At 40.4% G+C, this 25,919-nt stretch overlaps 1 long non-coding RNA gene across 13 annotated transcripts in view; it reads right to left on the bottom strand.

The window, feature by feature from the left end:
• Positions 1 to 689: 689 nt before the first annotated feature.
• The window catches only part of LOC106500377 (uncharacterized), a 49,957-nt gene continuing 24,727 nt past the window's right edge, over positions 690 to 25,919 (bottom strand). For 2 of the 13 annotated variants that reach the window (XR_010883390.1, XR_010883391.1), the window contains 7 exons: positions 18,501 to 18,615; positions 14,937 to 15,027; positions 13,549 to 13,644; positions 12,142 to 12,307; positions 10,981 to 11,999; positions 9,570 to 9,736; positions 4,373 to 4,566 (listed from right to left, as the gene is read on the bottom strand). This is a non-coding gene — a long non-coding RNA (uncharacterized lncRNA). Of the gene's footprint in view, positions 1,244 to 3,510; positions 4,567 to 9,569; positions 9,737 to 10,980; positions 12,000 to 12,141; positions 12,308 to 13,548; positions 13,645 to 14,936; positions 15,028 to 18,500; positions 18,616 to 25,919 lie in introns of those variants that run through there. The other 11 variants (XR_010883381.1, XR_010883386.1, XR_010883383.1 and 8 more) reach the window with 11 other exon arrangements.

Below are 25,919 nucleotides of genomic sequence, written 5' to 3'. Positions count from 1 at the left end.
GAGGGCTGGGGGAAGTTCACACATGGGTGTGGAATGACAGCTGCAGAAGGCAGAAGAGACGGAAGAAGAAACAAGGGAGGGAGAGAGAAGAAAAGGTGAAACATTGGGGGAATGCCAATACAAGGGAAAGGCCATTTTTGTGAGCATTGATCTGCAATTGGGTTCAAACAATAGGGAAGAGCGAGGAAATAAGAGTCTCTGGGGATCAAATGAGACAACAGAAAAAAAGGAAACTATCATCACCAAGAATAAGGAGGAGAGAAGATGCTCCTCAGAGGCTGATGGCATGTGGTACCCACAATGGAAGGATCAGAACAATTAAAAGCCATTAGGACAATATAGGCTGATACTGGTGGCATAGTTGAGAAGTATGGACTCCTTCAGACTCCATCACCTTACAAGCAGCTTACTAGAACTAATCAGAAATCAGGAATTATCTTCTACATAAAAATTCAGTTTTCTTCTTGATTATTTTTGGCTGATTTTCTTCCACATCTGGATGCAAAGCTGAATTTTCTATGTTTCTAAAGAATAAAAATTCAAAAATTGAATAGTTGGACTAACTATTTCTTTTTTAACACTGAAACCTTTCACTGACAAAGTTGGATCAAAATAGGATCATTTTACTTTTGTATAATATTAAATCCAATACTAAATGATATATGTATAAATTGTATATAAACATAAATGAACACTAACAACATAGGAATTGTCATATTTTAAAGCAAAGAAAGATAGTTAAAATACTGTTTCAACTTTTTTTCCCTTTTTGCATTGTTTCTGCAAAAATCTTTTCACTATATCCAAACTACAGTTTTCTGATGAAAAGAAGTTCTCCATGAGAACTTTTTAAGTGGTTGTGCTGACTACTCTGGCAATGGGAGACTAGATTGTATCAGAAAGAAGCCCACAAAGCACTAATTTCCACACATAGGTCCTCTTAACCCATGCAATCTGCAAACAGATTGTCTTGAGAACACAGTGTCTTGAGAACACTTCCTGACAATTTTCTACTTGTGTTTATGTTTTCTTAAAGGTTGAGTTTTAACCTTTAAGAACTGTCTCCATTTTTCTGCTATCACAAGTAGACTTGGCATTGCAATGAGGGCATTCAAGAGTAAGGTTTTCTCTGCATTTAAATAAGCTTGTGGAACTATTTTGTACTGAGACTTTGACGCATACTTCTGTGACAGTGTTTTGACTGTATTTGATGTTCAATCTTCATTCACAATCTTTTCAAATGCTGGAAGAAATGAAACCTAGTTTCAACTCAGTATAACAGAAACTTTGCTAAAGTTAAAATACATGTTATTAAAAAAACAATTTCTTCACTTGCATTTTTTTTTAATTTCCATCTCCCCCTTTGCAGGCATGCATACACATGGAGCAGGAGTGGGCACAGCTCAAATCTGGCTGTGGTGCAGCAGGGCATAGGCTGTTGGGGAGCCCAGTGCATGGGCATGATACAGAAGAGAACATCACACCAAGCAGGGCTAATGGGGAAGTAAGAAACTGAACTGGCTCACCTCATAGACTACCAAGAAAACCTCATACTTTCCACTGACAGTCACAGCTGAACTTGTGCCCTAAAATTAAAAGGTCATATGTGCTGCCACCAAACCTCTACTCCCTAATAATGACTTCTTATGCTGCTTTTTCTTTAGGCCAAATTTGTCATAGGATTACAGGAAAGCAGTTCAGATAATGAATTTCAATATTCCAGTTTGTGTGGCAGGTGGACAAGGGATTCTGAAAGAGCTCTCCAAACAGAGGCCAAACTCTAGCAATTTGTAGTTCTGGGACTGGATTCTGAGAGAATCAGAGAGAGCCCTGCTGCGGCCTTACCACAAAAGGGAGACACTATTATATGGAGTATTTTTATCCCTTTGAAAGGCATAATATGATTTAGGTTAGATGGGCTCTCTGGAGGTGATTTGGTCCCGCCCACAGTGCAAACCAGGGATAGTATCAAAGGAGGGCTGCTCAGGGCCTTGTCCAGCCATATTATAAGTATCTTCAAAGATGGAAGTAACCAGAGTCTAAATACTCCCACTCATCTAGTCCATATCTCTCCACTTTGGTTACAAGGATGCTATGGGAAACCATGTCAAAGGCCTTGCTAACATCAAGCTTTGCAAGAAAGCTTTGGTAAACTCGTCCTGCCGTTTAGCTTGCCTGGGCTCCTTTGCCTTGACACTGCAGGCAGTAGATGTGGTTGGAGTGAATTGACTGTCCAGATGCCCTGGACAGTCCTCCTGGTCTGCCGCTTTCAAATGTAATTACAAATGTTACACATACCTCAGTGTCCGTGTTACCCATGGGCCTCTGCTCATCTGACGTTTCCAGGAAATTCAGTGCTGCTCTTTTCCCTGCTTACCAAAAAGCTGTGCCTAGCAAATTTCCTTTCTAAGGCTTTGAGATGCCACATTTATGTTTGTTTTATTTGCAAAGGTCATTTTCTGAACTCTTAGTTAGTGCTCTAAGACCTGACTTACACATGCCTTCCTCCTGAAGCAATCATAGATACCCCAGTACTAGATAGCTTCAGTGCATTTCCTTATTGTGAGTTAGCTGTCCGCTGTTTCATATACTGGTTTCTTATAGAGTTGTGAGCTCATGCTCTCTGCCCTTGTCTGCAAAGGGCTCGGGGGTCTAGACTCAGGATAACTACTTTTAGCATGAATTTTAGAGTGAAATTTTAGAGAGAGGTCAGCATTTCTCAGATGGGACACAAGTGTTTGCCATGGAGTCCCAGGGAGTAGTCAAAGACTCTGGGAACTGAGACCTCTCTTCTCATGGTGTCACAAAAACTGGTCAAAACCAAATTTCCATTCTGCAGGAAATGGCATTTTTCTAATTCTGAATCTGAGCAAGAACTTAAGTGTCCTGTGGAATAAAAATCCAGAAACATTTCAGTTTGACACCAAGGAAAGGTTTTGTTTTGAATAATGACTTCCTTATTTTCAGTCATGTTGATTGTTCTTTTAGCATTAAGATTGCATTAAAATGTTATAGACAATGTAGAAAGTAGTATTTTTAAATTATTTGAATATAATATGACTAAATCAAGACAAATAATGTCAAAATGGACATTTTGCCATTAAAAAATCTGTAACTGAAAACTTGACTTTTATCTCTTAAAATATAATTGAAATGTATGTTGGTAAGAGAGTGAAAACAATTTTTGTAAAAACTGCATTTTTTAAAGGAAAACTGTTCTAGCCATTTCTTTAGGCTAGGACGCTAGTTGAAAGCATCTCTTCTTTCAACTACAAAGCACACATTTTTGACTTGTTCTTCATTATTGGAAAAAAAGAGTGACGTACATATAAAATATATATATCTCAGCCAACATAAAAGACCAAAACCAACTCTTCTCTTGGAATGAGATGAGTGAAAACAAACTTTGTGATAGATTAAAGCGATTACCTGAAAATTACAAGCAAAATATTGCATTTCACTAGTAACATTACAGGTTGTCTGAAACCTCCTTAAATTGAATTTTGGTACCTCAGTCCCACATATTGACTCAGCAGTGATCAGTCTTCTATGATCCAGAAATCAATAGTTGCTCCTGTGAATAGCATGAAATGTCTCTTGGCAGCTGGAGCCAGGCAGTACATATGCTCATGAAAAATTGAACAGAAGGAAGAAAGAGAAAGGAGATTAGGAGTGATTTGTACAGTTTGCATCTAGCTCTATTATTTTAATTCCTTATAGTCAAATAAATTCTACTATTATTCTCCATTTTCTTACTTCTCATTTTAGTGCAATATTGATCTCCCTGCATTACAATATGGTCACAGATTAAGAACACAATGGTGGTCCATGAGAACCACAGAGAAGTGAGACCCTTGAATCCAGCTGAGCAGTTGACAAAATAACATTTTAATATTGACCAGAGAACCAATTTAGAATTGAATGTGAAAATAAAAACATTTATAGTTTTGAAAAGGCAAAATTTAATTAGAACATGCCCTAAATTAGAAATCAAAGTTATGTATTGTCATAAGCAGAGTTTGCTTCCATCATGTAGCTGTTACTTCTAGCCATCTGTTCCTTAATGGGAATGGAAATGCTCTGTCATTGACAATAGAGTTATTCACTGGAATAAATAGTCTGAAAGAGTGTCAGAGGAAAGGAGGAGGGTTTCTGCTTGGGTTGTGCGTTATTAAAAAGTGCATGCACAGGAAGTGTACACGAAGACCTCGTGAGATCAAAAACTGAACATGTACCCTATTTCCCCTTCCAGGGCAAGGATGTGTAAACCAGAAAGTTGTCTTTGCAACTTAGAAGACAGTTTCCAGCTTTGAAAAAGAATAAGGAGGAGGGGGGAAGACGCATCTCACTTTTGCAGAAGTAACTGGCACAATTCTATGCATAAAGAGGATTTTATTGATTTTATTGAACACAAATACAGCCCTGGAGAGAAGAGGGGTCCAGGAGTGTTGGTTGATTTTCGGAGATCACCTCTCCAAGCTCCAGACTGGTCCATCTCCAGGTGCAGAATGTCAAGCAAAGGTGGCAGGGGGCCTGCATGGATGAACAATTTGCTCCTGATGAATACTGAAACATAAAAAGGAAGCACACAAGAGGTGGAAGCCAGGTCCAGTCACCCAGGAGAAATATAGCAATACTGCTGGAGTGTGCAGGGTTAGGAGAACCAAAGCTCACCTGGAGTTGAATCTGGAGACAGATGTGAAGGGCAACAAGAAGAGCTTCTGCAGGTTTATCAGAAGCAAAAGGAAGACTAAGGAAAATGTGGGCTTGCTGCTGAGTGGGGCAGTGGACTTGGTGACACAGAATACATAAAAGGCTGAGGTCCTGAATGCCGTCTTTGCCTCAGTCATTACTGGTGCAATCAGTCTTCAGGGGCCAGTGGCTACCTGAGACCAGTGGGAAAGTCTGGAGCAAGGTAGACTTACTGTTGGTGGAGGAAGATCAGGTTAGGGAACACTTAAACAAACTGTACGTACACAAGCCCCTGGGCCCTGATGGGATGCACTCACAAGTGCTGAGGGAGCTGGACAATGTCATTTTGATGCTGCTGTCGATTATCTTTGAAAGGTTATGGGATTAGGGGAGGTTTGTGAGGACTGGAAGAAAGCAGATGTCAACCCTATCTCAAAGAAGGGCAAGAAGAAGAATCTGAGGAACTACAGGCCAGTCAGCTAACCTCAGTCCCTGGGAATGTGATGGATCAAATAATCCTGCAAACCATTTCCAAGCATATGAAGGACAAGAAGGTGACTGGGAGAAGTCAGCATGGATTTATGAAGGGGAAATCATGCCTGACCAACCTGATATAGCCTTCTGCAATGAGGTGACTAGCTCACTGGATGAGGGGAGAGCAGTGGATGCTGTTTATCTCAACTTTAGTAAGGCTTTTGACACTGACTCTCAAAACATTTTCAAAGACAAGTTGAGGAGGCATGGGCTAGATAAGTGCAAGTGAGATGCACTGAAAACTGGCTGAACTGCTGAGCTGAAAGTGTTGTGATCAGCAGCACAAAGTCCAGGCAGAGGTTACTAGTGGTGTACCCCAGGGGTTGGTACCTGGTCTAATATTGTTGAACAACTTCATTAATGAACTGGATGATGGGACAGCGTACATGCTCAGAAAGTCTGCACATGATACAAAACTGGGAGAAGTGGCTGATGCACTGGATGGTTGTGCTGCCATATGGAGGGACCTCGACAGGCTGGAGAAATGGGCAGAGAGGAAGTGCATGAAGTTCAGCAAAGGGAAATGCCAAGTCCTGCACGTGGGGAGCAATAACCCCGTGCACCAGTACATGCTGGGGACTGACTGGCTGGAAAGCAGCTCTGCAGAGGAACACCTTGGGGTCCTGGTGGACAAGTTGAATGTGAGCCAGCAATGCACCCTCATGGCAAAGGAGGCCAGTGGTATCTTAGGCTGCATCAGGAAGAGCGTTGCCAGCAGGTTGAGGGAGGTGATCCTTCTCCTCTACTCAGCCCTGGTGAGGCCACACCTGGAGTGCTGGGTCCAGTACTGGACTCCTCAGTACAAGAGAGACATGGGCATACTGGAACAAGTCCAGTGAAGGGCCACTGGAGCATCTCTCTTATGAGGAAAGACTGAGAGAGCTGGGCTTATTCAGCCTGGAGAAGAGAAGACTGAGGGGGGATCTTATCAATGTGTATAAATAAGTGATGGGAGAGTGTAAAGAGGAGGGGGCCAGACTCTTCTCAGTGGTGCCCAGAGACAGGACAAGAAGCAATGGGCACAAACTGAAATGCAGATAGTTCCATTTAAACATAAGAAAACATTTCTTTACTGTGAGGGTCATCAGCAGGAAGATCTTCCTCACCATCAGTTATACATTTGGCATGAAGAGAGTTTGCAGGATGACAAGTCTCAATTGTTTAGTATATATATGATGTACCTCAGTGAGTCTATTATACAAATAAATTGGTACTTGATGTCTTTGCAATATAATAGTAAAGGCTTATGGAGAGGAACTTTATTAACAATATAAAAGGCATTTATTGGTGTATTTTTCTCTGCTAAATCTAATAAATTGATTTAGCAACTGTCTTCATTTTTTCCCCAATGTTTTTTTTCTGTAATGGCAAATTCAGTATGCTCCATGGCCTATCATTTAATACCAGTATATCCTTTGAGGTAATGGTAGAACTCCTAGGAAGAGTCTGCGTGCTTTGGATAACTTGTATAGCTGACAGCCTTTCCATTGAGGCTGTGGATGCATGACTAGCAGGCTTGCTCACCTTTAATGTAACTGATCAATTTTATTTCACTTTAATGAAACTGGCAATTGCAAATAGGTAATGACTGCAGCTATTTAAAAGCCAACAAGAACAGCAGACTGTGCTTTCAGTTGCCTGACTCACTTTCCCAATCACCTTTCTGTAGTGGGTAAACAGCAGAAGATTGGCGAGGAGACAGGAGCATGTTGACCAATCAGTTATTCCAGCTGCCAAAACACTTGGTGTGCAGAACCCACAAAGAATGGCAGGTCGCAGCCCTTAGACTTGTGCCACATAGGTGTCAAACTGGACTTGTGTACTCCTAAAGAATTACTGCTTCCCTTGTTATCTGTATACCGAAAGAATTATCTCTTCCCTTGCCATCTGTAGCACATGTGCAGTACCCCATAGTGTAACCTGTTAATTCGCCTTACACCCACATGCCCCCCCCCGCCTTGAACCTCGCCCTAGGCTGATGCTCTGCACTGCCTGGGACAGCCCAGTCGCTTCCCCACAAGGTTTCTGGGTTCCCCTTGCAGTTCAGGGATTTCAAGATAATAAACATCTAATAACCTCCAGAGTGGTGTCTTCTACCTCTGCATATTCCAAGTGTCAGTTATTGCCATTAACACTTTCCCAGCATGAGAGATTTATTTGTAATCCCTGGTATCAGACCAACAATTTCCAAAGCTAATTCATTCCACTATCTAGAATTCTGCTTCTCCTCATCAAGCTGAACCATGGTTTTTACTCCTTCCTCAGATTTCTATTTCCATAGTCTCATTCTGACTATCCATCCTGCCTTTACCATCATACTCAAAAAAACTATCCCACTAAAAACAAAGGCAACTTATGCTTTTAGTTAGGGATCTTAACTAGATTGTTTTCAGACTGCCTCCTCACCCTCACTGAATGGCAACCCTGCATCTTTTTCCTTTTAATTCATATGATGCAAGAAGTATTTTCCAATTATTGCAGTGTAAATAAAGTGTAATGTAATTTCAGGGTATAATTTATGTTGCCTTTTGGCAGCTTTCACCTTATCCCAATGCTTCCTGACCTCTAAGGCTGAAGGTGATTTAAGTTATTTAAGTTAATTTACAGTTACTTTGCTTTGAAGCAGCCTGGAGTGCTTATACAATCAGTTCTGATGTCTTCAGCCCTGGAGGCAGTAGCTTCCAGGTGACAATAACCATTTGAACCACTTCTGTTGGAGATATGTGAGCATGTCTGTTAACACCATCTGGCATCTTGGAGTGCTTGCTTACTTTGTCATTCAAAGAAGATTAACATCAGAATGACAAAGTAATAGCTGTAAACACTGATGGGAAGCATACTTTAACTGAAGTGCCTACTATTTAAGGGTCTAAAAACCTAAGTATCAAAAAATTAAAACTCAGATTATCTTGTGGCATTGGTAAATACTGATTATCTGCATTGCTGAGGTATAATGAAAACTATAAAAAACTGCATAGAGAACTGATATCTTCTGATAATAACCCTGTATTTCTACCACAGAATGATTTTTCTTCCTCTAATATCATACAGTGAATGTTGGAGGAAGTTACAATAATAAAGAAGAGGGAGAGACTCATTCTTCTCATGTAATTAAAAATTATCACAGAGTTTGGTTTTGTCAACATCAATACAACAGACAATATCTTCTGGAGGAAAAATCCTGTATTCAACATTTATCAAGAAAGAGAGACACAGAGAAACAAAGTATATTGGATTAGAGCCAGGAATCTTAAAAGTGGATAGTTGGTCTTCAAATTAAAAGGTGGTGTTAAATGAAACATTTCCGTTTTTGTGTATAAAATTCTCTAAGCAGCTGAATTATTTATATGCTGTACTATTGCAGGATGTTACTCATTTTGAGCAGACGAAAATAAAAATCATACTGCATTGTCATAGCCAAAATCCAAATACTATGACAGCTGTCTAGCAGCTGTCATAAATTTTTGGCATGTGCATGTAACAACATCTCTTGGAACTACAGCTAGAAAAACGTCTGCTCCCACTAGAAAATATGCTTCCAACCAAGAGACCTTTCATCTGAGTTTCTTTTTAATGTTTCTGCAGCCAAGATGAAGTCTTACATTTGTATTGTTTCAGTTACGTTATTACTCCACAGGTTATGAATCAAAATAAAAAACTGCAATGCCCACCCAACTCTGAAGACCTCAATGAAAGAACAAAACCTGCCTGCCACTGCATTTTGCCATTGGAGAAAAATCAATACCTGGAAAACATCCATTAATTTACAGCTATGAGTTTTTAATATATCATCTGATAGCAAGATGGGGTACACTTCTCAGCAGAGGTGTACAAGGTGTGTCAACCTCCACTGCAAAGAATAACCCAGAAGCTGTAAATAAATCACTGTTCTCAATATTTCTGAAAAAGAATGCAGCAAACACACACAGATCTGGCTCCTCTACTCTAGCCTCCCAGCAGTATGCAGAGACCTCCCAACATGGGGCTAGCTCCTGGTTATCTCCCTCCACAGTCCAAGGCACCTTGATATCATCATAGAAACAAAAGTTACTTGCCCCTAACTGTAGCTCTACAAGGCATCTCATGATGAGTATTTAATGCAAGATATGTCTCTGCCCCATGCCCTTCAATAGAAGATTTTTGCTGCTGATGTCTGCTTGCTGAGGTGTCCTGCCCTCCTTGTCCTCCTGCTCTGTGCCCAGCTGCCAGTGGTGCTCCTTCTTCACTGCAGACCCCAGGGAACTACAGGACTATGGCTTACTGGTTGCTATGCTGCAGCCAGACCCCGGCCTTGGATTGCCTCATGCTCCAGGCAGAGAAGTATCACTTGATGATGGCCATACCTGCATTGCTGTTGAAATAAGGGGCAGCAACCCCTTCCTCTCACATGTCCATGGTGCCAGTTCACAGGCTTAAGCTCACAGGCAGGCATGAACTCCCACAGCCACATGGAGCTCTGCACATGACAGCAACATTGCTGTCATTTGCCTCCAGTCCCTGCGCAGACACCCTGGAGAAAGGAAAGAAGAAACTGCTTCTGAAGCTGGCTCAGCTAGGCCACTTGGGGAGAAAGGAGTTTTGGGGAAAAGGGAAGGAGAGCATGTCCTGAAATATGTGCTGGGGAACAGCCCTCTATGAGCTCCAGGAGCTCCTAGCACTGTGGCTGTCCCCCAGCACTGGTCCCAGTGTCAGTCTCAGCTCTGCTGGGGTATTTGGTGCTCCCAGTTTCTTCATTAACTCACCAGAACACTTTTCCTCAGCAAGACAGTTATAAATCTCCTAGCTTCCAGGCAATTTCATTGTGATGAACATAAAGTACGGAGTAAACCAATGTTCTCCTCATATAGGTATAATTCATTACAAATTCTGGATGTATCCCTGCCTCACAGAGGTTTTATCCTTCTAAAAGACTGCGCCAGGACCCTAAGGGCACTACTGGTCCTGATTGGCCCTGACCAGCTTCACCTACACCCCTGGACCCAGGAGCCCCATTTCAGCTCAGCCCAGGGTCTTCATTCCCTGCCTGAGCTATGCTTTAGGTGTGTCTGCCTCCCTTCTGTGGTCCTACCTCCTGGATTAACCTTGGATCTATGCTGCAGGTAGTTTGTCTCCTGGATGGACAGCTTGTACACATGCTGTAGGTCATCTCCAGTCCTGTCATTGGCCCTGTCTCCTGGAGAGACTTTGGACCCATGTTGTAGTCTTGTCTCCTGTCTTGTCTCTGGTCCTGTGTCTTCTTGTTCCTGATTGGATCCCTGGATTGACCCTGGACCTGGTTCACTGCTTGCCTTGCCTGAGACTGTCAATGGACCCTGTTACCAGCACCTGGCTCTGCCCACCGTGTTCAGCCCCTACAGAGCTGCGCCCTGTCGATGAGGACTGGAGGATTACCCTCAGCTCCTGGCTCATCTTCCCTTTGGGAGCAGCCAGCCCTCACACCCTGACAGAGAGGGAGAAAAACCAACAAAATCTGGAGCTCTCCTCCCAAGCTCAGCAGCATGGTGGATAATCCATTTGTTCATGGATTAATGGAAGAAACAATGTCATGCAATATAAGCTTCAAAGGAGACTTCGTTAGACGCAATAGAACTGTGCCAGAGCCCAGTTCAACACAGGTGAGTTTTATCTAGCATCACTGTGCTCCTGCAAACCCTTTAAAAATGAATAGACGGGGAACAAACTGAACACCTATTAATTGAAGTAAACTTAGACCAAAATGCAAGGCTTTCAGTGAAGAAATACAATCCAGCATACCAGGTCAATGAGACACTGAAGTCATTCTTTGCACAGTAAGTGGCATATCTTCTCCATTTGGCTACCCAGTAAATCCTTGCATAGAGTTTGTACTCATAATCAGTGTCTTTCATACCTCTGGCAAGTGTTCTTCACAGTTCTGTCTTCCACCCAAATCCGGAGACATCATGATGGAAGATTATTCCTTCTCTTAGATACCAAGTCCCAGCAGAGAGAACAGGTGAATAAAAATGAAAGCTGACAGGTACAGCAGATGCAAGGAAAATCAAGCTATTTCTGGCTTTGCCCTCCTTCATTTTCCCCAAAAACTGCCAGGGAGAAAGACTGGACTAATGAGAACAATATCCAGAATGGTTATAGAAGGAGGACTTTTGCTAATGAACATGCTCTTCGAGCATCTGTGGGCCAGATAAGCAAATATTTCTTCTGTTTTATGCTAAATCCACCATAATTTTGTCCTTTTCTAAGAGAGCATGACTGTGGTCTCATTGCTTATATTTAAAAAAAATTACCAAAAGCAAAAAGGCAAAAATACATCACAAGCAGTCACACTGTCCGAGAGTATCTGTAGCCGCTGGTGGAGTAGCATATGCAGGAGTAATAGACAACATTGAGGCATGGTGCAGTATTTGCTCCCCTGGAGTCATCCTACTTCAGACAATGCTCTAAGCAACACATCCATCATGATCTTGCTGAAGGACACTGCACTTGAGTTTTTCCTCTGAATGATGGAAAGAAGGAATCTTTCAGAAGAATATTACTAGCACATTCAGAGAAAGCCTACTGGGCACATTCAGGACAAACTTGCCATTGTTCAGTATGAGTTGATGAAGTCTGTGTCATTTAACCCTGAGACAGGGTCACACAATTTCTGGTGGAAATGTCAGGAGTTGGGACAGGTGTAACTTTGAACCACCTAGGAATATTGTGCTAGAGTCCCTAGAGAAGGAACCAAAGTGGGAGCTGATTCAGCATCACATTTACATTCTTCATGTAGGGGATGAGACAAGTTACAGTACCTGCAAAATAGCATTCTGTTTACCAACATTCAGATATCTGATTATGAGCATGCAAGAATTTCTTAAAAGGAAAATCACAATAGTAATTTAAGAGAAGTAAGATATTTGCTTATTTAATTAAAATAGGAACTTCTATACTCACAGTTCCACAGCTTATCTTTTTCAGTGCTTAGCAAACAGTGACAGTATACCTTACGTGACCGAGTATCAAAAACAAATTTGGGTCTAAAAGAAGGTCCACTCTGCTGCAAGGCCATGGAGAAGTCTTGGTAAGTCAGGCTGTTAGTCTGTCATTGCAATATTCCATGCTGACAGGAGAAAAAGAATGAACATTATTAGGCTGATGATATGCCGATTACTGCTTTTACTCCATTCAAGAACTAAATCATCAGAGAAAAAGGATTAGACAGGTTCATTTGAATAGGCAGATTTAACAACAAATAATAGCCACATCCCATCTTCAGTTTCCTCAGAGTCCCTCTGTATTTGACAAGGAATAAATTGAAGGGATGGGGAAAAGCCCATACAAAAGTATATATGAAACAGGGAGTATAGAAGGAGTGAACATACCCTGAGTTCAGGAGAGAGAAGAGGGGAAGAAGTAATGTTAGTTGTTGAATTTCTATAAGGTTTTTCATTCCGCTAGTATTTTGTAATTAGACTAATCTAGTAATTTTGCACTAATTAAATCATATTCATTAATAAATGTAAGATTATTAGCAACATTTTTATCTGTGTCAAGGATTATTATTAGAAAGAATGAATAATTTTTAAGTCTTTACTGATCCTAAGATATAAAACAGCTCTCCAATAGCATATATATTGAGGAATGCTTTCAGGAATAGTTGTAAGAATGACAGGCTAAAATATCTAAACTATACTTTGCTGATATGGATAGCAAACTTTCTCAGTGTGTGTTTTAGCTTCATGTTGCTCACTTGCATATAAAGCTTTAAAGTAATTTATAGGAAGTTTTCTCCTGAGGCTCTTTTGACTTTTTCGGAATTACAGAAGTGTCAGGATCTTTCAGTTGAACAATTATAAGAAAAAGAACCGAATAGCATGAGACAGTGCGAAATTAGCATTTTTGGCCGGAACACTGGATATTATTGACTATATGATGTCATATCTTCATTGTGATGAATAGATGAGCAGTGTCCTAAGAGAGATGGTAACTCAGACCTCATGTGGCATAGGTACAATGAATTACGCTTCCTACTGAGGACAAGCATAAGCCTGCTCCAAACCATGCGGCCAAAGGTTGCATAAAAAATTTCAGTGTTTTGAAAGGATTCTGAGAACTACCATGGAGGAATGCCCTGGCATAGTAATATCAGTACAGTTATCTCAGATCAGTCAATCACAACATCAAATTCAAGGTTATTATTCTTGAAGAATTCCACTAGAGTCCAAGTGTGATTTCTAGCCTTATTAAGATTAGTAAAGATGTAGTAAAGATGGTAACGATTAAGATGGAAAAAAGTGTTTTTAGGAAAGAGATTAATGTTACCAAAGAAACAAAAAAACAGTATTTGTCAACTACACTTACAATTTGTCCTCAGCATTTCTAGTGGTGAAGTGTTAGGGTTCATTCCTGGTTCAGTTTAAGTCAGGAAGAATGAACTCCAAAGAAAACAAAGAGGCCCTTGGAAAGGAGCACAGATAGATCAAAACACCATCAGGAAACTGTGACATTCACTTATTCATTTCTGATTCTTCCTAAGGAATTTTCATTTTGCTTTTTTTGTAGCCTTATTCATTCATAAAACACTTCTGAACAATAAAATAAAATATTTTAAAACTGTTTGTAACTATATTATATATGTCTATATTTTCTGTCTGTACAGTTTCACTTAGGCCAGATTCTGCCGCTCTATTCACATTAACAGGTAACGTTCCTTTACTCTTTGCTTCAGTGCTTGCAATAGCATGACTGAGCCAATGCAAATCAGTCAATATGGATTCAATGTGTTTTTTTACAGCATAGTGAATGGAACTAGTCAGTGGTCCTAATGTGACAACTATTAGGATCCATGGAGGGAATACTTCATTTTTCCATGACATCAATAAATGCTACTTTCGCTAACCTCAGCCAAAATGCTCAGTACCCAGACTCCTTGAAATGGGAGCTTTACCCCTTACCTCCAGTGGGGCAGACCTTAACTGAATGAGAAGCTACATCAAGCTTCAAGGAGGCTCCTGAGGACTATTTTCATTGGTGTTGTGACAGTTTTCCTTGGGGGACATGGTGACAGGGCTCTGTAAGCAGTTTGCTCAGTTTAGCAGGCTGAGGAGCAGGAGGAAACAAACTGCCACCCAAAAAAGAGTAAGAGAGCAATAAGGAGCACAGAGCAATATGGAGCAATAATGAACAAAGAGCAGGAAAGAGAACACTATAAAGAACACAAAAAAAATAAATGCAAAAAGGCAGAGGAAAAAGAGAACACTTTGTAGAAAAGAACCCAACAACCCAATGGGTAGGAAGAGCCTGGGAAAGGGAAAGAAGCAAAAATTATTATATGATTTATTAATTGAATTGATATTATTAATTAATTGATTAATGAATATGAATTCATTAATCATATATTACTATGTAAATAGTCCCAGAGTCACCATGTGTGACAGTAAGCTTTGAGTTCCTGGGGTGGCTGGGATATCTGACTCCTAAAGCCCCTGCCTGGGGAGGGATTTTCTATAGCAAGTATAAACTCTGTTCCTTGGTTTTATCAGGACAGCATCTCTCCTAGGGAAAAGATTGCTCTCCTGGGCAGCAAAGTATTAAATACTGAAGTTTTCAGTACTGAAGTTGTCAATAACATGTTAGAAAAGAAGCAAGGAGACATTTGGATTCCCTTTTGCCTAAAACAGCAACTGTTCATTGCACTTCCCTGGAAAATAATAACATAATAATTCTAGAATTGGCTAAGATCAACTTACTCATTACGGTCTTGTAAACATCTGAGCTTTTAGTAAAATAGAGCTACAGCTTTCCACTCCATGGAGTCACAGAATGCAGTTTTCTTGAAGACTAACAAAGATAAAATGGGTGAGATCAAGAACTCTGGTGCTTTTAACAGGAATACAACTCTTCTTTTTTTTGTTCTATTTTGGGAATCTTTGAGCTTAGTTTATTTTATATAGCATCTCTGAAGACATGCATCTGGGTAACAACTTTCTTAGTAATAAAATGCTGCTTTGGAATCAGCGCTGCTAAATGCATCCACCTTTTGCAATCCGCAGAACTTGGGGCCCAGACACGTTGGTTACTGCTGGCTCTGATCAGTCTTAGGCACAGAGGAGAAATGAAAACACAAGTATCTTGGAAAGACTGTGGGATTTGGGGGGACCTGTGGTGACTGGAGAAAGGTGAATGTGGCACTTATCTTCAAAAAGGGCAAGAAGGACGACTCAAGGAGCTACAGGCTGGTCACCCTCACTTCAGTTCCAGGGAAAATCATGGAATACTTCCTCTGGAAGGCTGTTTCTTGTCATGTGAAGGACAAGAAGGGGATTGGGGACAATCAGCATGGATTTGCCGTGGCTAAATCATGCCTGACCAAGCTGATTGCTCTCTATGGTGAAAAAGCTTGATCTCTAGATGAGGGGAGAGCGTGGGATGAGGATGAGAGAGGTCGATGTCATCTGTGCTGACCTGAGTGAGGCCTTTAACACATTCTACCCTAGTATGATCCAAGTGAGATGTTGCAGTCCGGATGGGTAGACAAGTAGATGGGTGAAAAACTGGCTAGTATTCTGGTAGTGATTAATGTATCACACTACCTGGATGCCAGTTACAAGCTGAATTTCCCAGGGGTGTATGCTGGGACCTGTTTAATATCTTTATCAGTGACCTGGAGGAGACAGGCTGCCCCATCATCAAGCCAGTGGGTGACATGAAACTGAGGGGCAATTGATACACTGGTGGGCAGGGCTGCCATCCAGAGGAACCTAGACTGGCTGGAGAAATGGGTCAACAGGAATCTCATGAAATTCAACCAGGACAAATGCAAAGTCCTGTGCTGGGGATGGACTGACCCCTCCAGAAGTGGCACAGATTGGGGCTGACTGGCTGGGAAGCAGCTCTGCTGAGACAAGCCTGGAGGTCCTGATGGAGAGCAAGCCAAGCAGGAGCCACCAATGTGCCTTGGCAGTGATGAAGGTTAACAGCATGCTGGGTGGTATCAACAAGTACAGAGCCCGAGATCAAGGGAAGTAATCATGCCAAGTAGATGCCCTTTTACTCAGCACTCATTAGACCATATCTAGAATACTCCATCTGGTTTTGGGCCTTGGTCTGAATTCCTGCTTTGAACATAAGACCTCCTGACATCCTTTCCAAACCTGAATTATTCTCACATGGGTTATGATAATGGCAACATGACCAAGTTAAGATATACCCCAAAAGAGAAAGCATTGGGTTTTAATGGAACATAGGATTTGTTTAGTATGTACCAAGAAAGATAACAGCAATTGCCCTGAGGCTTTCTATAGTTTATCTGGAAAAAGTTTTTCACTTGCTTCTGGTGGGCTCTTAAATGTAAGAGAGCATTCACAAAGAATAGATCACAAAAGCATTACTGTCATTGCTTCTAAGAATTTTTTTTCTAAAAGTCTGAATGCACAAAGTGACAAAGCGGCTGCTGCAGGAGTCAAGCAGTATGACAAAGAATTATCCATAATAATTCATTTGCTTCTAACAGCAAATTAAATGGTGCTGTCTTTCAAGAGCCATAGCTAAAATATACAAAGCTTTTTTTTCCTTATGAAGATATATTGCCTGCAATAAAAGGACTCATGTTTCAACAGAGAAAGCAATTGAAGACTTAGTTGAAAAGGGTGTTTTTTTCTTCATAGCCGTTAATGCCTCAAACACAGCGACATCAAAGCTTTTCTAATATTTGTGTGTAACTACAAAATTGAAGAGGAAATTATCCACTGCTTGCTAGATAATTTTGAAAATGCCAAGCAATCTCCATCAGGAATATTTGAAAATAAAAGAAAGCTATTGCAATTGAAGAGTTTGAACTTTGCAGCTGAGAATGATCACGTTAACTTCAGGAGACACCATTCTATGTACCAACTAAAGGAAAATGAAAGTGAGTATTTGTTGTGGATAGCTGCTGTCCATGGCATAGTAATACGAGGTACACTGTGGATGGCTCTTCACTTCTTTTGGAACATTCTGCAGCAGATTCTAACTACGTTTTCTCATCTGCCAAAAGAGCATCAGACTCATAGGATATCTCATTTTGTCAACTTTTAAGATGCGAAGTGAGACACTTCCCCACTAGATGGTTCTCTCTCCATCTAGAATTTTACATAAACTTAAAATACTTGCCAGCTGCCGCTAGGTATTTTTCTATATTAGATAAGACTGTCCTATTGCAGTCAAGTTCCTTATAAAGGATGAAGGTGGGAAAGGTGAAGAGATTCTTTCAGTGTCTGAATACTACTTCACTTTCACAAGGTAGTAAATATTACTTTATGATACAATTTTACAATTAGAACAGTCCGATCTTATATGTTTGTGTTCTATGACACACTAATTAAAAGGTAAGATAAAACAAAGATTTGACATTGTTTAGTCGTGTGTTTACCTACAAACACATAACGAAGCAAAAACAAAAATCCCTAAACCATAAGCGGAGGTCATTCTAAGCTAACAGTAGATGTTTTCCCACTTTGACCTCAGGAAAAAAATCCATTGAGACACCACCAATAAATTATTTATTTTCAAGAAATAATAGGCATTACTGCAGAGTTACTGTCTCTTCAGTCATCAATTTCTACAGAGAAGTTTTGTATCTTTGGGTAGCTTTAAAAATGTGACTTACAATCATTTTTCTTTCTGCAGCAGAAGGGTTTTAGGTAATTATACTCAATTAAACAGTTAAGCAACAATTTTATCATTCTCCAGCTAGAACTCCCCCCACACAGTCCTTCCTCCCTCCACCAGGAGTGGGCAGTTCTCAGCTCACAAGGAAAATGGATTTTGCACAAATTGTTTTGAGGACCGTGGGCATCACATCCTGAGATTGCCTTATGGGAAGAAAATTTTTCTGCGTAATGTATTTTTTCATCTTCTGAGATTACTGTGTTCTGCTATAGCTTGGAAGAAAGCTGTGTCTGTCCTTCAGAAGGTGTTAAAGCCAGTGGGGCTTCACAGGCATGTCTGAATATTTTCAACACGTCTAAGTTATTTCAGTTTGATATTTTACCCTTTTAAGAAGACATGAACAAAATCTGAGCAGGCAGCTAGATTGGGCTAATTTCACTTATCTTCCAATTCGACTGCACCTTTGGTCAGAATTTGCTAGTTTAGCATAAAGCTGAAGAAGCAAGAAGTAACCCACATGGAGGGAAAACACAACGTCTCCCAAGGGCCTGCCATATCACTCAAGCTATTGCTTATAGGAGGCATCTTAGCAAGATAATGCCCAGGAATGGTGTACTGGGGCAGTAGCACTCTTGTACATGTCTGAACACAGCCATGTCTCTTACCTTTCTTTGTGCATTCTGGTCTGGTTTTCAGTTCCCCACTCTGCAGTCAAGGAACTGGCTGTGGATGTGAGGAAGACACCTATGAAGAAATTCTTTGGGAAACACATATTCTCACCTGAAAGAAACAGTGAGAAAAAATATTCTTTTCACTCTCAGTAATAACAGTTAGGTCTCAGTGTTTACCTTTGGTTTAATGTAACTGCTTCAGATATCATATGTGATATCTGAAAGCTACACCCAGAAAAAAGGCAACTGGTCTTACCCAGACAATGTCAAGTTTTTTTAAGGCAATATAAAAGCTGCCTTCTTTGAAAGTAGAGTTTAATTTTGATGACATCATTCTTATTACCTGCCTGATGATGTTTGACTGTATGAAAGATGTCATTTTTGCTATTTTTTTCCAAATAAAAGAAGGCTTACATGGACGACTGTCCCTAACTGTTACAATATCCGACATTTGCTAGCTCTACTAGGAAGCAGGAACAAGACAAACTAAGAGGCAGTGATTTATCTGAGTAGATGGTAGCATGACTTGATGGATTTGGCGAAATCCCATCATAAAGGTTTAAAAGCTGTTTTGTAGATGTCTGCAGGAAACTTCTTTCTTAAAACACATGGAGAAGTGAAGTTGTTAAAAAAAGCCTTCTGCACAACTCAGCATTCCAATGATGAAAGTTGAGAAGCAGTGTAGAGGTAAATTCTGAAGAGCCTTGAAGTCCCTGGATATAATACAGAAAAAGGATCTAGTGGACAGATGTACAGAAAGATATGGCATGGTTAAAATGGTACACTTAGAAATTATTTTTAACAGCAGCATTTTGTATGGCTAGGAAAATGGCAAAATGAATCTATCCAGGTCTGAGCAAGAGTATTGCAAAACGCACTGCAGACACACACTTAGTTTTCAACCTGAGCAAAAGTCAGGATGGTGATCTCATCTCAAGTGACTGAGAGAGAAGGTCAGAGAAAAGAGTCTAAAATCTAAACTTCTGTGAGCAGTGCCAGAAAGAAGGGCCAAAGTTTTATTTTGAAGAGGCATCTGGAATAGATGTTTAAATATGCAAGTAATCACAGAAATAGCAACTGAAGCCACATTACCAATGAGGTTCCCCAGAATAAGCATAACTGACAGAGAAGGGGCTGCCAGCCTCCAAAGAGGGCTAGTCTGCAAAGGGTGCTCTGAAGGACACCCTAGGAGGGCGACCAGCAAGCCGAGAGGATGGCAGGGGAGTAACAGAAGTGTAGACATTGGGGAGACACAGTTTCAAGAAGAGCACAGAACTAGATCTCAGATCTGGTTGAGAGGAGCCATTTCAGAAGTATTTGCTGGGCAGAAAGGAGGGACACCAGGTGGCTTGGGGAAATCCAGTAGGCAGCTGTAGACAGCGCAGTCTGGAAGCTTAGAGATGAACAGGAGGAAACCTAAGGAGCAGTCATTAGGTGAAGTTATCCCCGATCCACAGGCAGAGCACAAAAAAGGGACACACTAGACCTAGGCCTACACCAGCTTTGCAAAAGGAATTCTACTTCCAGTGCACATTTTACTTCTCCAGCCCTGGGAGATAGCAATAGCGAGCACAGAGCAAGGGGTCCTCTCAGCTCATGCTTCCTTGGGATATTCATCTGCGCTCAGGGGAGCAGTGTTCCTCATTCTCCCTTTCTCAGGTGGGAAGGTGAGAAAGCTGTTGTAGCTCTTTTATAAATTTCTGGGCAATTTACACCTAACAGCCTCAGCTGGAAATCTCCTAATTCTTCGGGGTTCCAGCTGTCCCAGAAGTCCCACTTACCTTATTATATCTACTTTTTACCCAAAGAAGACTTATGTATCAACAAGCTTCGATGATCTACTTAGTCAGCCCAGATGTGCCTCTGTCCCTCACTCTCTCCCACGTATTGTTTACTTTCTGCTTTAAATGAAATAACATAATCCCTTGAGATCAAGCAACAAGAAAACAAAGAACAGCTTCTGTGTCTCATTACTACTCCTGTCTTTGCTAATTGGTCATTCAGAGGCAGTTCTTTCGTATCAGTAATTCAGTAACCTGACACATTGTGAACACTCTTGTTCAAGCAGGGACCAGCGTTATTTGGCAAGAGGAGGGGAGCTCTCTCCCAGTGACCGTGTGGCATTTTGAGTGGTTAGAGGGTGAAAGAAGGATTACATATGTGTTGTGCTTGGCCATGGATTTGTTACAATACTCAAAGTAGACTTGTACAGGAATACATGGCCATTCGTCCTCTCTTCAGAATTCATCTTACGACAAATCTTGAATTTAATAAAGGCATAAGATTATTTTGAAAAAATGGAAAGTGCAGCCACTATGTTTATTTTGAGGTAACAATTCTTTTTAAATGACAGTGATTTAAACCAATTCTTATTTAACGTGATTTTTCTTTTCCCTTCCGACAATGTGGTAAGACAAGATACTCAACAATTAGTCAGCAGTTGCAGAAATAAATTCATAGTCAAACAAATTCTTATTGATGGGATATTCTACCTCACATATATCCTGGGAGTGCTTTTGAGCTGTTCTAAAGCCCATTCAAGTTGAGGCAACAAATATTCTTGACTTCTGTAGGTCTGGATTTCTGAATTAATGTTATGAAATGAAATTATGTTAATAAAATAGAGAAGTCAGTGCTTGGATAAATATTATGTGTTATAACTTCAAAGACCTATTCTGAGTTTTCTTTGTATTTACTACAAAAATAAAGCAACCTCTATTCAAAAGGGAATATTCTGAGAAATGAAAGGACCTACTTAATCCAGTCAAGTGGACAGATGGGTTTAAGGTCTTGAACGTGGAGAAAACTTGACATATCTTTAAGCCAAAAATACAAATAAGATTTGGAATGTGCATCTCAAGCAAGGATAAAAGCTCATAAAAACAGAACTGCAATTTCTGATTGTAGGTGAATATTATAGAACCAGGTTAATATTCATCTCAAAAAGAACAGAATATGAAGTGATTTTACAAAGAACATTTTGGAATTCAAAAGTATCAACAAATTAAAACTGTTAAAAATTGAGTTGACTCAGGCCTTGCAATAGGAATTAAAATAAAAAGTGAGCATTTTTTTAATCATGTAAATGAAAAGAGGAAAGCTGTGGGCTGCTCTGTAGTGAGGTAGAGTTTATAAAAAATCCTGGAGTGTCCCCAAAGCTAGGGAATACCTTGTCCCAGTTTTTGGGCTCCCTGGTGGCTCTGCTGGGACTCTCAGGAAGCCAAGCGTCTGTGAAAGGGACACCATCGATGGCTTCATCACTGTTACAAATGTCTGATTCACAGAACAACTGTAGTTCTAAGTGCATTTCATTTCAGAAACCATGTCTACGTTTCAGGAGCAAAAAAAATTGTCAGTGCTTTTGTTTCAGCCTTACTCGGAGCCAAGCCATTTTTTTAAGCTGCTGTGGAGCAGGTATGATGGACAACTTATTTGTTCTTCATATGAGCCATTTTCCTGTAGGATGAATGGCTGCTTGCACCAGACTGGGGGAGATTATGCTTTTTTTTTTGGAGCCATATCACACCTACTCCAGGGAGAGGAGGATTCAATGATCAAGGGATCCTGTAAGTAGGAGATTGCTGCATGAAGCTGAGGGCCTCTGGCTTGTGCAGAGACACCAAAATACTTCACTGAGGATCAGATACAGCCAGGCTTCCCAAAGAAAAAGGACTCATCTGGGGACCAGAGGAGACTGGGCAGAGTATGGTGTCTTTCAGACAGTGAGTGAGCTGGAAACAAGAACTTGCCCTTGAGGATGGGCAGGGGGAGATTTCATCTTACATATATACACACATATATAAGACAAAATAAATATTTTAATTCAGTCCATCTGAGCTAGACACACAGATTTTTTCTTTTAAAAGATTCTGATTTTTATTCAAATAATGTTTGGGTTTGGGGGGCTTTAAAGCTTTCAGTCTTTTGTGAGGAGCTTACTGCAGGGGAAGGTCTAGATCTAACCATTTTGTAGCTCACATATAGGATGATGCATAAATTAATTATTAATAGCCAGTACTGTTGTAGATCTCATTATCTAAGAATAAGGGAGTCAAAGTTTTGTAGGAAGAGAGAAATTTATTTCAAGGAAACACCTGATAGAACTGGAAGGACAAAGAAGATTTTGGGCACACAAACCCTGGTTCAGGTCTGAAGTGTCTCCTCCTCTCTGTTCAAGGTTTCAAGAACTTGGATACATGAAAACTTGTTTGATCTTTGCATTTTTACCTGCTGGGCTAATCCAAATGTTAATATAATCTTTACCTCACTTACTTAAATAACAGTTGCTTAATTCTCTGATTCAAAACCTTGTGTTACACAACATACAAACATGAGCTTGTGGTTGAAGGAAATCCTGTGTCTTTTTTATGCAATAGCCACACATAAAAATCTGATGATACCACTTTATTTAGTCCCATATAACACAATGAGGCTTGTATTGTGGGGGAGAGCTGTCTTGGCCATCAGCCATACTAAGCTCTTTTTCCAGTTCGTCTTTTCATCAGTTTACTGCCTCCACAAGGCTGTTGAAAGACTCTGATGAAATGACAGGGATTAAATTAAAGCTGTGACATATAGCTACCAAAATGGTGTTTTCCCCCCATTTTCATAGCACTCTGTTGGCCTGCTTTGAGATAAAAGGTTTGCCATTCCTGAGGACAGATGCAGAACTGCTCTTAAGAGAAGCAAAATCCTGTATGAGCTGAACCTTTGCCTCAAGCCCACTAATGGGAAGGAATAAAAGAAAGGAGAGAAACATGCTGAGCATGTTTGCGTCTGACAGATCCAGCTGGGAGCAGCAAAGCATAAAAGTCGAAGATTAGACTGGAAATGCAGCAGCTGAGAGTCCCGGGAGGAGTATGGTGATTGCATGAAATAAGACAGAGGTTCCCAGGCTTCTTGGAAGCTGCTCAGTCCTCTGCCTGTGTACTCTCTTTGGGTGAGATACGCGACGTCGCTACCTGCAGCAAGAGGCTGGAAAAAGCTTTCTAATGAATACTAATAAATTAAAAAAGCTGATGGGAAAAAACATTGACATCATTCTTTGAAAGTATGTTGTATTTATTACACTTGATAAAACCAGTTTCATTAATAGTATAGATTTGTTTGACTTTTACTTTAAAAGAGTAATGGATATTAATAGCAAATGTTAAATGGCAGAGAGTTTATCTGGAAGTTTAAAGTAATTCCTAAGTGCAGAGTACAGATTCATGTTTGTTCTGATTCATGCATAGAAATAAGGACTCATTTTTCCCACTGGCATATATCCCTGTGTGGCCCAAACAGAATTATCCTACTTAAGGATTGCACAGGACACGAAACATGAAATAAGTTAGACATAACTCAAACAAAGGGCTTTACACAGTTTTGCAAGATCATAAAATTGAATCGGAAAAAGGCAAGAAATTTGTGCAGCAGATTATAGACAACCCCTCAGCAATGCTATAACACTGGTGTCCTGACCATTTACATACTACAGTGAAACCATCAATTAGCAGAGATTGAGGCAGCTTCTACTAGAGGAGTGTGCTGGGGCAATAATTCACCTCTTGCTGTGATCTATTCTAATGCCGCTACTGTAAAACATTGCTAAGTACAATTAGCAGTTTTTAAAAGGAGAGAGAGAGGTGAAAAATGGAGGAAAGAAAAGATCCCAAATGCCTTAGCTGCAGTATGAAAAGTTTAAGAAAGGCATCTGGGAGCCTGCTTTCCTTGCAGTCACTGGGGCTGCACCACAGGGAGGCCTGTGCTGGGCAGCTTTCCCAGGTTTGGGATGTTGGGTGTTTGCACTTCTGCTGAGATTCACAGATATGCCAGCAAGAGACTGGCTTGGTAACAAAGGGAATCGTATTTTTATAAAAATTTTATTTTTACGTTAAATTGGGCAATGGAGCTGCCCTGAAACTGTATGGAGGTGCACTACGCTCACACAACAAATAGATAAACCATTCAGTTGAGGGGACTGATAAACTAACTCAGTAGGTATGAGGTGAGAGGAGAGTTTGTTGGGTGAATGAGTGTAAAGACAGCGCATTATAAAAAGATCAAAAGACTTTTGGATATTGGATGTTTAGAAGCACCTGTAAGCTGCTGAGCAAAAGTTTATGAAAAAGCAAGCTGGGAGTGTTGTAGGCACAGCTGGAACAAACATGAACACAGAATTACTTCTTCAGTGATGGATACGGTGCCACTTTGAGGTCATTCTTTGCAATGCTGAGCACCTCGGTATTCTTGATCCGAGCTTTGTCTCAGGTATTAGTCAAAACAAATGGAAAAATTTGTGCCCTGCCTGTTTCTATGCTCAACAATAAATGCAGGGAAAGGTGACAGAGGTCAGAAGCCCAAATACACCAGCATTTATGTTTACGTGCAAGAATTATGCATAGTTCTGTACTAGGATTATTAGGGGCTTTTCTAATGGCTTATAATTGTGTTGAATTTAGTTGCTCTCAACTATTAGAAAAGCTTTCACACAGTTTAGACTAGACATTTTGAAAGGTTATATTTAATTGCTTATTTAAGCAAAGCCATATGTAGTTGGTAACCATTTTATCAGATTGCATATATGTTCTTTTTCTGAAGTAAAATAAATCTTTGCAGCAATTTTACCAAGATAAAGTCAAATGTGGGTCACACAAAATTTTTCAAAAGAGACTGTAACTAATGATTTGTGCGATTTGGATCTGTAAGGTACCTTTCATAACTTTTGGGCCTGTTTTACCTGATACTGTGCCTTTTTTGCATAGCTGCTAGAACTGTTTCAACTGAGGCTCTTTAAAAATGACGTGTTCTTTAGTGTCATTTCCCTTGCATAATTAGCAATGTTTGTTAATTCTATTCATAGTGCATAGCCAAGACACTCTGGGAAAGCCAGCTGAATTCTGTCCTACTTCATATCAAACATTATTCTTTATTTGAACTCTAGCTGAAGAACCCCAGGCCAATTTTTCATTTATGGCTGTTTAAATAAGAATAAAAATCAAAAACCTAGCAAAGAACCAAGTATAAAGACTTGCAGAAACATTTTTGATCTGGTATCTTTAAAGATGTGATCTTCAAAGATGCTAAGCGTGTGCAGCTCCCACTGATATCACTGAAAGTTGCAAGCAATCACTTTGCCCAGGGACCATTAGAGCTGGCATGACTTAAAACAGTGCTAGATCTTCTCTTTGTTGCAGCAGGAAATATGAAGTCTTTTGCTTTCTAGAGGCTTCCTTACATTTAGGCTGTTGCTTTGAAGTGTGGACTCGTAATTTCCCTTACCTATTGATAAAATCCCTTTTAAACTGTATTCTTGTGGTCAAAGCCCTGTAGGGCTCACACCTGATAAAAGAGCTCTGCAGTAAGTGATCCCATATGTTTAGGGAAGGAAAAAAGAATCGTTGAAAAATGACAAGGCTAGAAACCTGAACC

The sequence above is a fragment of the Apteryx mantelli genome, chromosome 1 (genome assembly GCF_036417845.1).
Source record: "Apteryx mantelli isolate bAptMan1 chromosome 1, bAptMan1.hap1, whole genome shotgun sequence".
Taxonomy (NCBI): Eukaryota; Metazoa; Chordata; class Aves; order Apterygiformes; family Apterygidae; genus Apteryx; species Apteryx mantelli.
The sequence above is the reverse complement of the archived record's forward strand: the minus strand, read 5'-3'. Positions and strand labels throughout refer to the sequence as shown.